This window comes from Apus apus, chromosome 4, assembly GCF_020740795.1.
Source record: "Apus apus isolate bApuApu2 chromosome 4, bApuApu2.pri.cur, whole genome shotgun sequence".
Taxonomy (NCBI): domain Eukaryota; kingdom Metazoa; phylum Chordata; class Aves; order Apodiformes; family Apodidae; genus Apus; species Apus apus.
Genome location: NC_067285.1, coordinates 47,406,684 through 47,421,824, shown reverse-complemented (window position 1 = coordinate 47,421,824; position 15,141 = coordinate 47,406,684). Strand labels below are relative to the sequence as shown.

The following is a 15,141-nucleotide window of genomic DNA, read 5'->3' as shown; positions in this document are numbered from 1 at the left end:
TTATGCAGATTTGTCCTTCCTATTCCTCTGTTGCTTTCCTTGAGCTCCCTGGCATCCCCTTATCTCTATACAGGTTATAATAATCAGGTGATGAATTTGAAAGAAGGGCAGTGAGCTTTGATGAAGTGAAACAGGTCCTTTGTTTTAGAATTTGTATTCCATCAAGGCTGACTATCAGATATATGAACTGTATTTCCAGTCCTTATTTCAGGCTGTCTGCACCCTTGGGAAGAATTTGCCCAGTGTACTGGTTATATCTGGCTTGCATATGGTAGACAAATCTTGCAGTTATTGAGACACCTGCACTTACCTAACAAAGGTTAGCATGTGTTAGGATCCACTGAGAAAAGCACATGCAGCTGTTGGGCAGACACTTGGCATCAGGCCTAGGAGCAGCTGTAATGACAGTGAAGGTGGGGAGACAATGCACTGTGGAGAGATGTGCAGCCACGCATGGTGTGAGCTGAGCCAGGAAATGTTAGTAGAGTTCTTAAGGCCCCTGTGGTAAAATAGGTCAAGCTCCACCTGACATATTTGGCATAAATAAGATATGTTTTTCTGCCTTTCCATGTGGCCCACTGAGTGCATGAAGAAAATGTAACTTGCATGAGCTCAAGCTTTCATGTGCTTATTAATGCTCTCTTTTTGGTAGCCTGCAGGTAGTATGTATTGGTATTTCTGAATTTGACTTTATACATTTGTATTGACATTCTGTTTCTAATGCTGCTTATTAACATAGTCTGTTTACATATTCTGTTTATTTGATTTTACATATTTCTATTTCCTGGGAAGTAAAGCTTCTCAGTGATGTGCCAGCTACACTGGGAGAACTGATTTTTCTTCCTGCAAATAACAAGTGTGTATGTCCATCTTGATTGTACAGATGAACAATAGCTTACTAAAAGATCCAGTTACTTTATTATTTGAGTCTGTAAAATAAGCTCTGTGTAGTTCTGTCTTGTGTGTGTGCGTGACAACAGAAATGTTCTTCTGCTTCTTGCCTCTAACATATGGTTTCCATACCCTCAGTTGTTGGGCACTCGACTTCACTATTACTGGGTTTGATCCATAGCTGAAGAGTCTCAAAGATCATGTAATCAAAGAACAAATAGCCAGAAAATATCCCCATGGATAGAGTGTAAAAATGTATCCTACCAAATGTCGTATTAAAGCTGCGCCCTCAGTCCAACTGGAATTCTGAAGGGTAGATTTGTGGCAAAAACCTCTGGAAAATCTCTGCCTACTGCAGCTCCGTGGGGTTGTGCTCTGGCCTGTCTCCGGCTGTAGGTGGCACCGTTGCAGCACACAAAAAGCAGTCTGGGGCTTGTTCTTCCAGGCACCGTACACCTAAAAGGATTCTTATCCTAACGGCTTTTGAAAGCATGTGTCTGATGATAGGATTTGGTAAAGGCTTGATAGAGCTCCACTCTCCCTAGAATTACTGTTAGGGAAAAACATGGAAAGAGGTGTTAGATTCCCTCCACCACCCCTTTGTGCGATGGTACTTTGAAATACATTGGTTACACAGCTCTCTCTCTCTGATAGTGCTAACAACGACTCAGTCTACTGTTTTGGTTCCCAGTGGAAGTTGCATGTGACAAGGAATTTTTTTAATTTTTTTTTTTATTATTTTAATCTTTGGGGTTTCTGTGATACTGCCAACAAGGCTGCTCTAGCCATGATGTATTTTGGAGGATACTGAAGTTGAAAGCCTACACTTTTCTGATTTTGTCAGTTTAAACATCTAAATCCACTCTTGGAAGTTTATATTTTTCCCTGCAGAAAGAGGATATCACTGGCAGGAAAGGGAACAGGTCTGCTGTGATACGAGGGAGGGTGCGGTATTGGGCTTACCCACAGCTTGGAACAGCGGGAGGACAAAAACCTGAGCTAAGAAGTTAGAGGCAATTAATGACCAAGGATCAGCAGTATAAACAATCCAACAGCAATTTGTTTTATGGTTTTTTTTCAAGTCTTACCTGAGATGTTTTAAGTTTTCCTTTCTGAGAGGAACATCAAAGTCATCTCCTTTGCTTTGGAAAACTTCTGTTTTCCAAAACAAGTACCACACTTAGGTCTGTCTTGTTTTTGAATTTGAGCACTTGAAACATAAATTAGTGAGTGGATCTACAAACATATAGAGATCCAGGCTCTCTGAAATCCTTCAGACAACTAATTTCCAGACTCCCTGAAGTGTACTGGAAGTCCCATAGCTGTAGACATCCTGCTTCCCAATTCTGGTGATAGAATGAGGGGAAGCCAAAGGGGAAATGGAAGGGAGGGAAATAAAGAGTTATTTATTAGCAATCAGGAGAAATCTTACTTCTGAAGCAGTTAACTTAGAAAAGTAAAGGATCTCAAAAGTGATCTGTTTTTGTTAGTCTCCATAGATATTCATTAAAACACAATGCATGAAGAAGCCTCTAAACTCTCAAAGGGAGTGAGGGAACATTGCTATTAAAGTTAAAAAACCAAAAAATACTCTTGTTTAGGGAAAAAAATTAGCAGCTTGTCAAGATAATCTATAAAATACAAGTCTTGCCATAGTGATATAAGTTAGAGCTCCACAAATACTAGGGCAAATGAACCTTTTGAGAGTGTAGGTGGAGGATAAGAATCTTGGGTACCAAATGTAACACAAACCACACAAAACAGTGGGAATCCTTTGTCATAATTTGCACCATGCTCACAAAATGATAAAGTTCTTCTAAGAGTTGTTGATGTTTGTTTATAAAGTCTGAACTGGAATAAAACCACTTTGCTGATGAGGGGAGAGGAGCACAAGAGATAGCCACAAAAGTATTTTGTTTTGTTTACCTGCAAAGTAACCTGAAGAGATAAAGGAGTTTGCTGAGTTTACTGTAATCAGCAATTTTTAATTGAAATAGTTCAGAATCATGTGAAAAACAAGGCAAACACTATGGTTTTTGTTTTGGTTTGTATTTTTAGGAACATACTAAGGAAGCGTTATTTTTTTTTAGCACGTGGTGTTTTCCTTTCTAAAGTAAACTTATGGTTTTGAGATTAAAGAGAATATCAAGGAAGCCATTAATTCATGCATCAGCTATGAAGAGGATTCAAAACCCATCCAGCAGTAAAGAAAACTGTAGTCCTACTGGTTTTTCTTGGTACAAATCTGGGTTGTTTGTTCTTGGAAAGCAATGATATTTCTGTTTGTCACAGTTGCTTGTTCCAGTCAATGGCTATGGTCAGTGCCTTTTTGTTTCCACTGCTTTTTGCAGTAGCCATCTTACTTACTTGCTATTTTTCAAGACTGCAAGTGCTCCTGGAGCTTTTTTTGTTCCTAGAAGCTGTGCTGCAGTTGTTGGTATCATTTATGTCTGACAGAGACCCTGAGCTATCGAGAAACTACCTCTTCATAAAATGCCTGAAGCCTTATGCTAAGTAGTCTTACTCATTCACACAGAATGACTTTTTAGCAGACTTAAACATGAAGCATGAATCCACAGCCCTAATTCTTATTTACAGGTGTGCAATTTAGTGCAGTTTTGTGATGACAAAATGGCCAATACCGCTCCATGTGTCGTCTTTCTTATTTATGAGTCTCTTCCAGCTGGATTGTGAAACGAGGACAAAGTTCTTTAGCAGCTACGTGGCCTGTTGTTGCTTTGCGAAGACTTTTATGGTCGGTCTTCCTGCTTTTTATGAAGAACTAAATAATGGGGAAGTACTCATTTAAAGGATTCTCTCCAAGAAATAAGGGGCAGTTCCTAAAAGCTAAAGATGAATCGACTTAGGTTGGGCCTGTGGATCACAGCATGGGCATGAGGGACTTGGCTGCTTGCATCATTGGGGCACTCTTTGGAAGCTGACACGTATCATAGGTGGAGGGAGTTGGTTAAGTTCTTCAGCAATTAATTTCAGTGCACAGGTTGTGTGCTGATTTGTTTTGGTGGGTTTTTTGGTAGCAGGGAAAGGGCCACAGGAGCGGCTCCTGTAAGAAGCTGAGAAGCTTCCCCTGCTCCAAACCCAGCCAAGGAGAGGGACAACAGATGCGCCTCTGCCATTGACATAGGAAAGAACTGAAATGAGACCTGAGCAGAACGAGCACTAAAAGGAGAAGAGCTGTGCTGGAGAGGGAGAGCAGTGCTGGTGGTTGGTGGGGCAGAAGGTGCCCGAGCAGAAGTTTCCCTGCAACCCATGGCGAGATGGCAGCTGTCCCCCTGTACTCGTGGAGGAACGTGGTGGAACATTCCCTGGGGGTGCCAGGAGGGGGGAACATGACCAGTGGACTTGACTTTTGTGGCCAGTGGACTCTGATTTGCTGCCTGTGGACTCTGATGACGCAGCTGTGCAAGACCCCGGGCCAGGGGAGGAGATTGTTCCCAAAGCAGCCCGTGACCCTGTGGGAAGCCCAGGCTGGAGCAGCTCCGGACCTCGTGGGAAGGACTCATGAAGGAGAGGTTCCTGGAGGACTCTCTCCCATGGGAGGGACCCCGTGGGGAAGCAGGGAAGGACTGTAAGGAATTCTTCTTCCTGAGGAGGGAGGAGCAGCAGGAACCACCAGCCTGTGAACTGACTAAACCCCCTCCCCTGTGCCCCTGTGCTGCTGGGGGAAGGAGGGAGAGAAACCGGGAGCAAAGTGATCTGGGCAGGAAGAAGGGAGGGGTGAGGTAAGGTGTGTGAGCCCTGCTCTGTGTGTTGTCTGTGTCCTGTGTGTGTTTAGTGTGAAATGAAATTATTATTGTTCCCCAAGTTGAGTCTGTTTTGCCCGGGACCTTAATTGGTGAAGAACCCTCCTTGTCCTTTGTCTTGACCCATGAGCTTTGTCCTCCTCACCCCAGAGTGAGTGAGTGTGTGTGAGCAGCCATGTGGCTGTTCCTTTGTTGTCGTGTTGGGCCCAAACCACGACAGGCTGCTAGGCAATAAATAATTTAAATCATTACACCTGGTGTGCTTGAGGTCTTTTGGAGCAGGTGAATGCTAGGTCAGTGATATACCTCAGCTCTGTTTATCTCTGAGTAAGTATGTCATCTTCTAATGCTGTAAATAATACTGATTTTTTCAGAAAACAGGAAAAACTAGGCACTGAAATGTAATTTGTACTTGAGAGCTCTGTCGGTGGTTTTCAAATGTTAGCCCTTATGTCAAGTGAGATGTGATTTTTTTTTTTTTTTCCCCCCAAGGTATATGGGAGAGGTCGAAGGGAGAATATTAATTTTTTTTAATCCGACACAGTAGTTTTGAATTCATACAGTCTTCAATTGGAAGGGTCTTAAGTGATAACTGTAAACAAGGATACTAGCACACCATAATATCTAATGATATCAGATACTTGGAAAACCTCTATGTAGCTTCCAGAGATAGGTGTGATTGGTAAAAGATAGGTATAAAACTGTGAATGATAAAATGAGACAAAACTGAGGCAGAGCTGAGGACTGATTTTGTTCCTCTTTGTTAGGAGTCTGAAAAGGGGGGCAGCATGTCTTTTGATGACTCCCACTATCTAAAATGTAAGAAACAGTGCACGTTTTTTGAGCTGGTTCATTAAAAGCTTATGCCTAAAGTTGACTTGCATTTCCTAGTGATCTGCATGTACTCGGTTTGTTCACTTTGCAGTTTATTGCCTAGCAGCTTAACAGGCCACAACTTAAAGGAGAGAGCACTGCACAAGCACACTCCTGCTTTTCACATTTTCTGAGCTGTCTGTAGCATGCTTTAGAAGGGGAAGCAAAGATAAGGGAAGGGTGTTTGAGGAGGATTTTGGCTGATGCATCTCTAGTGACACCTTGTGGGGTGGGTGTCTCACAGAATCGTCTGGAAGTCATTTTTGAGAAAGAAAGAAACTGAAAGGCTTGTTGGGCAAAATGTTGCCCAAATACTCCACATAGGATATGGTTAAACTTTGTTACTCCTCTATAGTTTACAAGCAACCATATTAGAATATATGTCCTAATCTTAACTGTTTTCATTGTTGTTGATATTTGGTACTGTTGTCTCTGAATAATTTATGCTGTAACCCTAGCATGAAGTCTCACTTTATAACTTATGAATTAGGATACTGGAAGGAGACAGCTATACAAACTTGCCTTTGGATAAAAAAAAACACAGCTGAAATATGTACGTGTTGTTACTTTTTTTTTTTTTAACTAGTTCAGTTTGAGGTTTGATGCTACGTGAAGACATCATTAGACATCATCAAAGTGATTTCTCCATTTTCCTCAGCATATAATATTCTCTAGATAGATTGAAAGTTCGTTTAATTCTAGTCTAACATGGATTTTAATTTCTTCAGGTACTATTCAGGACTGCACAATTCACTATGCTCTGACAATGTCTGTACAGGCATCTAGCAACTTGGTCCTCTCTCGAATTGTCTGACCTTGTACTTGGGCCTTCCAGCAGACTTAGCAGGTTGGCATATTCCATGTATGTGTGCAGGTTACATTGCCTTGTAAGAAACGTTTATCTGTTGCTATAGAGGCAGTTCATATAGAGGCTTTGTAGCCTGGTCACTAGGACTTTTGCCATGAGTAGTAAAAACCTATAGGTGTTGCCCTGGCCTGACAACAGAGTTCCTCAGGGCATGTCTGGCCTTTACCTGGTTTTTGTTGTGGATGTTGCTTAATAGCTTGGCAGTTGTTTATTCCTGACAAATCTGAGCTTTGCTCTATAAAAAACTATTTATAATAAATATCCAAGAACCTGAATGTAATAATTGAACAAACAGTAATCCTTTATGTTAGTTTGGGCTGGGGTGGACTGTGGTGTAATTTGACACTTAAAACTGGTAGTGGAGTAGGAGAGAGCTGTCTGTGTTAACATAAACATACCCAAAGGGCCACTCCTAGACCAGTGACAAACTCCTCCTGGTGAAGAACTTGGGATTCTGCTAATGAGCTGCCATATCCCCTGGTGTTTTGGCATGAAGATGACTGGTCCTGTTGCCTTTGGGACCCAGAGGGAGGCTGAAGGAGTGAGAATAAGTAAGGAAGAGTAACTTCCTTTTCATTCCTTCAGCTATGAAATGTAGTAGCTCAGCAGCTTTAAAAATAACTATCACAGTTTCATCTTCACTGGCTATCTGCCCCTGAAGTTCTTCCTTCATTCTGAGGACTAGCTGTAGTTATAAATCCATAAGAAGGCTGTAGGTTGAAAGTTGCCCTTTTCCTCTTCAGGGCATGTGAGTGGTATGAAAAAAAAACAGTTGGATGCTTGTTTCTGCTCCAGTGAGGGTAATAGTGGACTTTTATCTCTCAGGTCACTGGGTTCAAGACCACACTGTGGATGCAGGATAGATGCATGGTATGAGAAAAGGACTGGAGAAGATCATTTCCAAAGGTGCTCAAAATACAAGTGCACACAGCTGATGAGGCAAACCTAGGCAGCAGAGAGAGAATAAGGTGAGTGGTAAAACCAGCTGTTATTTATTTTGCAAGCTAGTATTTGAGAAAACTAATGTCTTGCTGAGCCAAGTCTGTTGTAGCCCGGAAACAGCAGACGACTGTGTCCATGTGGCACACCTGCATACAACAGGAAAATGTTTATTATAAGACCTTCTTTAAAATAAAAAATAACTGGTAACTGAGGAAAAAATAGGAAAGAATAAGATTAACTGTGTTAACAAATTAATAGGAGAAATACTATGGATTCACTTAACATACTTTCCAAATTTCTGCTTAATTTGCTTTTCTTTTATATAGAGAGTGTTTTTCTGCTCTCTTCTGTTGTTTCTGGGTAATTTGGTACTAAGTTTTATGGTTGGTTTTTTTTTTCTCACAATGTATTTGCCTCTCCTTTGGCATAACAGGACTTAGCTTCATTATATAAAATGCATTTGAGTTGTCTGACACAACTCTGAGCCAGATACTGAGTTTTAATACCAGTAGAAAACTTAATGATGTAATTTATTGAAGACCTAGGAGAAATGGTCTCACTGAGATAATTTTTACATATTATCTTCTTAACAAATGCTAATATTTTCCGTGAAGGGATTGTCTTTCATAATTTTCTTGTGGCATTTTGAGAATTAATTTACATGTTGTTCTTCAGTAAAGCTCTGAAAATTGCTGCAGACATGAATGTCAATCTGTTAAAGCATTGATCCCTCCAGTTATTTGTTTCACATGGTAGGTACACTAGAAATGTCTTTCAAATGCCTGCTGGGGGTGCTAAATGAAGACATGAGAAAAACAGCACAACAGGGGAACTGAAGAATAGCAGAGAGCCTTTTTAACTCTTGAATCAATATGTGACATCACTGGAGTAATTACTATAACTGACCTAAAAATGCAAGGGGCAAAATTATAATGATTTCTACAGTGAATGGCATATTTTATACCGAGATGTTAAACAAATAGACACACTCATGCTCCTTCTAGTGAACGTGTATCTGGGATTCAGTCAATTCAGGTTTGCTGGTTTGATTTTCTGAGGGACAACCTGTTGAATGGCATGAGTAGGAATTCATTGCTTCCCAGAAACTTTTTAAAAATAGCTACACTTTCTTATGTTGAATTTGCTCTTCCTTAGTCCATTGCAGTGTTACACTGTGTGTGTTTATTGTGTGTATATACACTTTGTATTATTTAGGAATAAATTGTAACTTAAAAATAACTAGATTTAGATTCACTGTAGAGTGAAACATTAAGAAATAGAAATTATGAGAGACGGTTGCAGCTGAAATAATGCTGATGAACTTGGTATGTAGCTCATTGTCCTGTCTGATAAAGGTTTGGTGTTCTGAGGAAAAACTGGGAGAGAAAGAAACCTGAACAATTTATTTATTTATTTATTTATTTTACTAAAAGCCCATCCACAAAGCTCTGTGGAGTGTGAACAGTTTTACAAAGGAGTAAGCCTGACATCTTTTAATTTATCTGATCATTACTATTTCATCAACAAATGGGTGCAAGTGTTGGTTGGTTCTCCTGCAGCAGATGCTGTGGAGAAATGAAGCTGTTTGATATGCCTTGTATTGCTTTCCTTTTAATTAATGTGTATTTGCACTGCCTGCTTACATCTTGCTTTAGATGCTTGGCATTTGAAAGTGAGATATTTGAATTGTTGCTCAGTATCTCAGTGTTTTGGTTTTATGCTAGCAGGTGGATTGACTTTCTGGTACTACCTCCTGTTCCCATCTCTCTGTAGTGAAGCAGTAGAATTTATGTAGTTAAACTCAGTACAGAGAGGATACCTAAATACAACTATACTCCATCAGCAGTATTATCTGTTGTTGAAGGACCGTGTTCAGTAGCAACATGAATCTGTGCAGTTTTCTTATGCCTCCTGGATGGAAGTAGACAGATGATGTGACTTGGTGGGTATCACTGTGGTTCAGTGGCAGAACAACCCCTGGTTTTATCCTTTGCCTGCTGATCTTCAGCACATGATGCCACTGTGAAGGTAGTGGTGTGCTCATGCTCTGTGAAAACCTCATGCCTGGCCAGTCACCTAGTTACTAAAAAATCCTCATTGCTGGCATTTGTATTCAAGGCAGAAGGTGTCCCCTGTTTCTACATCCTACACATGACACCTCCTACGTATTTTCTAACCATCCTTCTGCTTTCACTGTGCGTGGGAGTTTATCTTTACTAGAAACAGTAATTGCAAAAATGACCTTAATACTTACTGAAAGCAGTAGACTGCTCCGCTCTGACTCATGGAATGCGCCCAGGTATTGGGTCATGGCTTGCTGCTTGATATCATGTTTCTCTCTTGTGCAACAGTTAAATCGAAGCCTATTTCTGTATCAGATAGGATGTTGTAGGTGATGCGTATGACGGTTCTGTCTCTGCCAGCATCTAGGATGAAGTGAAAACTGCTAACCTGCTGCTGACTGATGAAAGCAGCCTAGTGTTGGCTCAGCTGGGTTTCAGAGGGAAGGCTCATATTTCAGGATGTCTTCTAGTTTCGGTTTTAAAATAACAAATCCAGTCTGGATCATGCACCTCTAGATGAAATAAAAGCCATTATTTTTATTCTGTATTTGTGTTCCCTCCCTAGTGGTTCCTTGGTCTCTGTCTTTGCTGTCATCTTGGCTTTTTTTTTTCTTCTGTAATGTTCATTGCTATTTTACTTCAGTAGGAAATCCCCTTTTTAAAATGCCTTGTAATGAGTCACTGCTGCTGTTTGCTTCAAACTGAAGGGGATTCCAACTATAAAATAGTATTATTACTAAAATATAATACTGTTCCATTGCATAGGTTATAGTTTAAAACAGAGTAATGTTTGGGGTGTTGTGGGGTAAGCAAGCAAGTTTTCTTTATTAACTTAGGGAATTATGGCAATTCCAGTAAGAAGTAAGCATCATAGAAGTTTAATAGATCAAAACCAATCTCAAACTGAAAATATTATTCAGCAGTTCTATATTTCTGAAGTTGTATACAAAAATACCCCCAACATAGCCTCAAACCATAGTAGATCTTGTATTCCCAGTAATGAATATTCAAGATTTGTTCAGCAAGAAGCACAGTTTGGTTTGGCCTTTTGTGTTTGTGTGTTTATTATGGACTCAAAATCAAATTGCTTTAAAAAAATATTATTTCAGGCATGGAAAATTGCTTTAAATTTCCTTCTTTCTTTGTAAATCTGACTGTCCTCATATCTATGTTACTGTTGGTTTAAACCCTGTTGCTTTAAGCTGTAGCCTTCTGATACCATCATCTGTTGCTTTCTTTTATGTGGAGTAACTTCTGCAACTCTGTCATGCTGGAGTTTTGATCACCATTTCAAATCTCTGTGCCTGCACACGGGAGATGAAAAGTTCAGTTTGAAGTAGCCTTTGGTGCTGCCTTCTCATGTCCACAGAGATACGCAGACAATCCAGGTGTGTTCTCTTACTTTGCTCCTCCTTTCAGCTCTGGATTTCCTTCCTTATTTTCTGAGTTTACCTGAGAGCTTCTAGAGGCTGTAATCCAGACTCTCCCATTCTGCTGGTGACAGCTACCTCCACACTCAGCCCTAGGTGAGACAATGCATTCTCTGCTGCTTTTGTACGCTGAAAGTACCCCTGGTAATTTTTTTTGTACCTTGTGCCTTTCTGGCTTTATCTGCCATATAAACAGAACTCAGCAATTCCTGTTTTGCTCTAGACTGTCTAGGAATGCAAAAAAACCCAACCCTACACCACAAAAGGCACAATTTAAAGACATTCTGTCAATATTTTCAATATTAGTGTGTGGAAGGTGGTGGTTATATAGAGAGATACGGTCGTTATTGAGCGTTGGAAATGACCTTCAGGTTGCTGAAGGCCCCACAGTAACACTTGAGTTAAAAAAAAAAAAGTCTAACTACTGGTTTTACAGCATAGTGCCATGAAGTAAATAAGTTAATAAAAGCCACAAAGATGTACAATTTCCCATAGCCATTGACTAATGCTTTAAGAGAAAGAACTTTTAAAAAAATACTCTTAACTGTAGGTGAGGGGATTTCCTTAGGAAGAAAGGAGCCTTTCTTGGAACCAGCGACCTCAGGAGCAGTTGTTTCCTAATGGCCTGAAGAACATCTTAACTGATGAATGGGAGGACATAGGCAGCTCCATCCCTCAACCTCGAAAATATTTTTTGTTTTGTCTATCTTCAAAGGTATTTAAGTCCTAAAGGGTCATCCGAATCATATACTAATGCCTTAAATTGCCTAATTTTCTTAGCTGCCATCCTCTGAGGGTAACAGGACCAAAGGGGCTGGGCTGCCCTGCACATATTGCAAACCAGGGTTTTGTGGTGTGGAGACACTCGGGTGGGTCCCTCTGGAGACTAGAAGCTGACCAGCTTTGCTGGTGCAGGTTAGGATTCTCCAGGGAAGGTCACTGGTGAGTAAAGCGAGGCTTTCCCATTATCCCATGCAGGTGAGGGTGTCTCAGGGTCCAGCACTGCAGACTTTTCTCATGTGGTGCTGAGCAGAAACTGTTAAGCCCCCTCACAGTGCAACGCCCACATGGATCTTGGGGGTCAAAGCCATGTTTGGATTGAATTATATGTCTGTGTCTCCAGGGACGAGAGGCCTGGCTGTGTGACTAAGATATTTATGTGAACTGGCAGCATGGGGGCCCAAGCTGACTGTTCATAGGGATTGCTTTGGAAATCTGCATCTGTGGTCTGGCTTGGGCTCAAGCCTGGATAAACTGTAGCTACCGGGAGCTGTACTCAACCATACGGTTCCGTATGGCGTTTAGGTGTACAGCATGGATTCTGGCTGGTTTGGAAAATTTGGACCCAAGTGCTTTTGTCACTTTCAAAAAGGGAAAAGATTCCATGTGTCCTGTAGAAATTTTGAAAATAGTACCCCATTTATGTAGTTTATGTAGTGAGATCTCTACATAGACAATTAAGGTCACCTTGGTACTTGGATTAGACTGTGAACTGCCAAGAGTCAAATACTTTAATTTCTAGGACTGTTAATATTTTTCTCCTGTGTTATAAAGTTCTGTCTGAATAATCCTTTTCATACGTATCCCATTGCTGATCAACGTCTGCCTTTGGTTTGTAAATGCTGAATGTGCTTTTTTAGGAAATCAGGTTAAAGTAAACTTGAATGCTTGCTAAAGTTTGGAGTAAGGTTCTAACTACTAAACTGTACTATAACTACTATACCTACTTCATAAAATAATCTTCAGTACTTAATCATTTTCTAGGTTGTAATTGCCAGAGAAGTAAAAGTGTATGTTTGCTACAGCATCCTAGTGCTCAAAGCACTTGTCTTTTTTCTTTTTAAGGCAAAAAAAAAAGAAAAAAGAAAAAAAGGACCTCATCTCCACTACAGCAAATGGCTTGCCCTTCTATCATTTATAAAATTTATCATTTTAACAACATCTTTTTTTACCGTTCAAAGAATTTTTACATTTTTCTTGGTTGTTCCTCAGTGTCTATACACTGCCTCTGTGTCTTATGAATAAAAACCCTGAATATCACAAAGTGACAGTTACCGTAAAATTAAGGTCATATGAGGTGGAAATAGCAGCCTAAGATCATAGCCGTCTTTTTTTTTTTTTTTTTTTTTTTTAAGAAACAGCTCTAAGGCAGTTTTCTCGTAGGGCGACGTACAGGAATGTTTGCCTTTATATATTTGTGTGTTTCTGTGTTTCTGTGTGCTTCTGTGATAGAGAACTGCATTAGAAATATTTGGATCTGGCTTGTAACAATGAGAGAGTTCTCTCTCTAATGTGTTTGTTAGCTTTACCACACAATTGTATGTCTTGCACAATCATGCAGCCAAGTTGTAAGCAGATATTATTCTTGATTTTACAAAAAGAGAAAATTAGATTCATGTGCTTTATGGAGTGGGGTGGAGAAACTTCTGCTTCAGTGTTGTGAGGAATATTAGTGATTGTGAGAAAGTCATTGAATCCTCCAGAGAAGCTGGGAAAGAGTACAATTTTCACCTGAAATGTAGTAAATGTGTCCCCACTCACCACCTTCATCTGCTCTGAAGTACCTTTCTTCCTGTCAACAGCATCCAGGATACCTTCTATGAGGTGCCTTCATTTCCCCTATTTGCCCTTGGTCAGCTGCAAACTCAGGTGAAAGCATTTTCCTCTGTTCAGCCAGCTGTGCTGTGCTGATGGCAAACACTAGCTCTTGCTGGGTACATCAGGCCTTGCTTCCCTTTTCCTTTCATTTTTAAACCAAACTCTAGTAGCTCCTGTGCTACTGTTGTTGACAATTTACAGCCAGTCATAGGGGTGGAAGCTGACAAAGCCAGGCTAAGCTTCCTGTTTACGGGAGCAGCTTTTCTGTGCATTACTGTTTTATATTATTGTGAATTACCTTATTCAGTGTCATTCTAGTGTTTCCTTACCATGATCATCAGCTTTCAATGGTGCTTTAGTTAATGGGACCAAAATCTCTGCTGTACTTGAATTCCACAGAGCTCTATACAGAGGGGCAGGTTTTGTGAAGTTTTTAGACTTATTTTGAAACACATATTCTTGTGCAGTCTTATCTTAGGCTAGGGTCAAGAGTGTGTGCATTACACTTAGAGTGGGCAACAGTGGGGTTTGTGATAATCCTTCATTCCATCATCTTGAACTTAGATCTGAACATCTTGCAGTCTTATGCTTGGCCCTTTCTGTGCCAGGTGAATATAGGAACTCACTCCCTTGCTGTTGAGGAGAAAATTGGAGACCAGGAGCTTAGTTTTGAGGTAGATTATCTTGTTGAGAAAATTCTCAGTACCATTTTGTTATAATGTAAGGTACGTAAGTCCTCCAGGCTCTGTGCCTGATCTTCCTGTAGCTGAGCCAAGAAATACCAAAGGCAGAAAAGCATCTTCCAGTTGCAGTTTTCAGCAGTTCCTGAATCTGAGTGAAAATGGTTTGCCTCATCCAAAAAAACCCAACCTGTCTCCATGAGGTAAAGGTCATATTTCTGTCAAACCACTAGATGTTGCTTTAAACTTTAACTGACATATAGAGCAGGAAACTTATTCTTCAGGATTGACTTTTCTCTCTTCTTAAATGCCAAAGAGATTAATCTTGTGTATGGACAGGAAATAAAGTTTTCTGAATCTTATGCATAAAGATAAATACCTTTCATGGAGGATTCAAACATTGTCTAAAATTAGATTTAATTCCAGTTTGGACCAGAATTTAAACACTGCAGAGTATTACTGGGGAAAAAAAAAAAAATGGTAGAAATCAATGGGTGGGTAATCAGCTGGAGAACAAAGTGTTGTTATTGGCCAGAAAAAAAGGCTTGTAGTCAAACTTCCTTGATACAAAGTTGCATATTTAAAGTTCCTAGAATTGACAAATGTGTTGGAAGTGACATTGTATGGGAACCTGCTGCTGGCCTGCTGTAAAAGCATTTTTGTACTTGCTATCATATCAACTTCATCTTCAAGAAAATCCAGTGAAATAGCTATAGAATATACTTGAGTAATGATAAAGAACTGATTGAATTGCTATCTAAGACTGCCTCGTAAAGGAGCTGTGGCATTTCCAATTTTTCTGCAAGGAAGGGAGAACTTGTGGGTGGTCTTTCATTTGTGGCTAAGCAGTAAACCACATAGGGAGCAGGAACAAAATGGCTGAGAAGTGCCTTGAGTTTTAATACATCTCAGGCAAAAACTGTCTGAGTCCAAAAAAAAATCAAAACGATTCACTAAAATTTAGTGTGGAACTGGGTAGTAGTGTCTTCATCCTTGGGAAAGTACTTTATGTGAGCACAGAAATGTATTTCA

General features: G+C 40.2%; 1 protein-coding gene across 2 annotated transcripts in view; it reads left to right on the top strand.

The window, feature by feature from the left end:
• TNIP3 (TNFAIP3 interacting protein 3) overlaps positions 1–15,141 on the top strand; it is a 77,931-nt gene that overhangs the window by 5,334 nt on the left and 57,456 nt on the right. For both annotated transcript variants that reach the window (XM_051616846.1, XM_051616844.1), the window contains exons 4-5: positions 6,257–6,375; positions 7,222–7,364. The gene's annotated coding sequence lies outside the window, so the exon portion shown is untranslated. The remainder of the gene's footprint in view (positions 1–6,256; positions 6,376–7,221; positions 7,365–15,141) is intronic.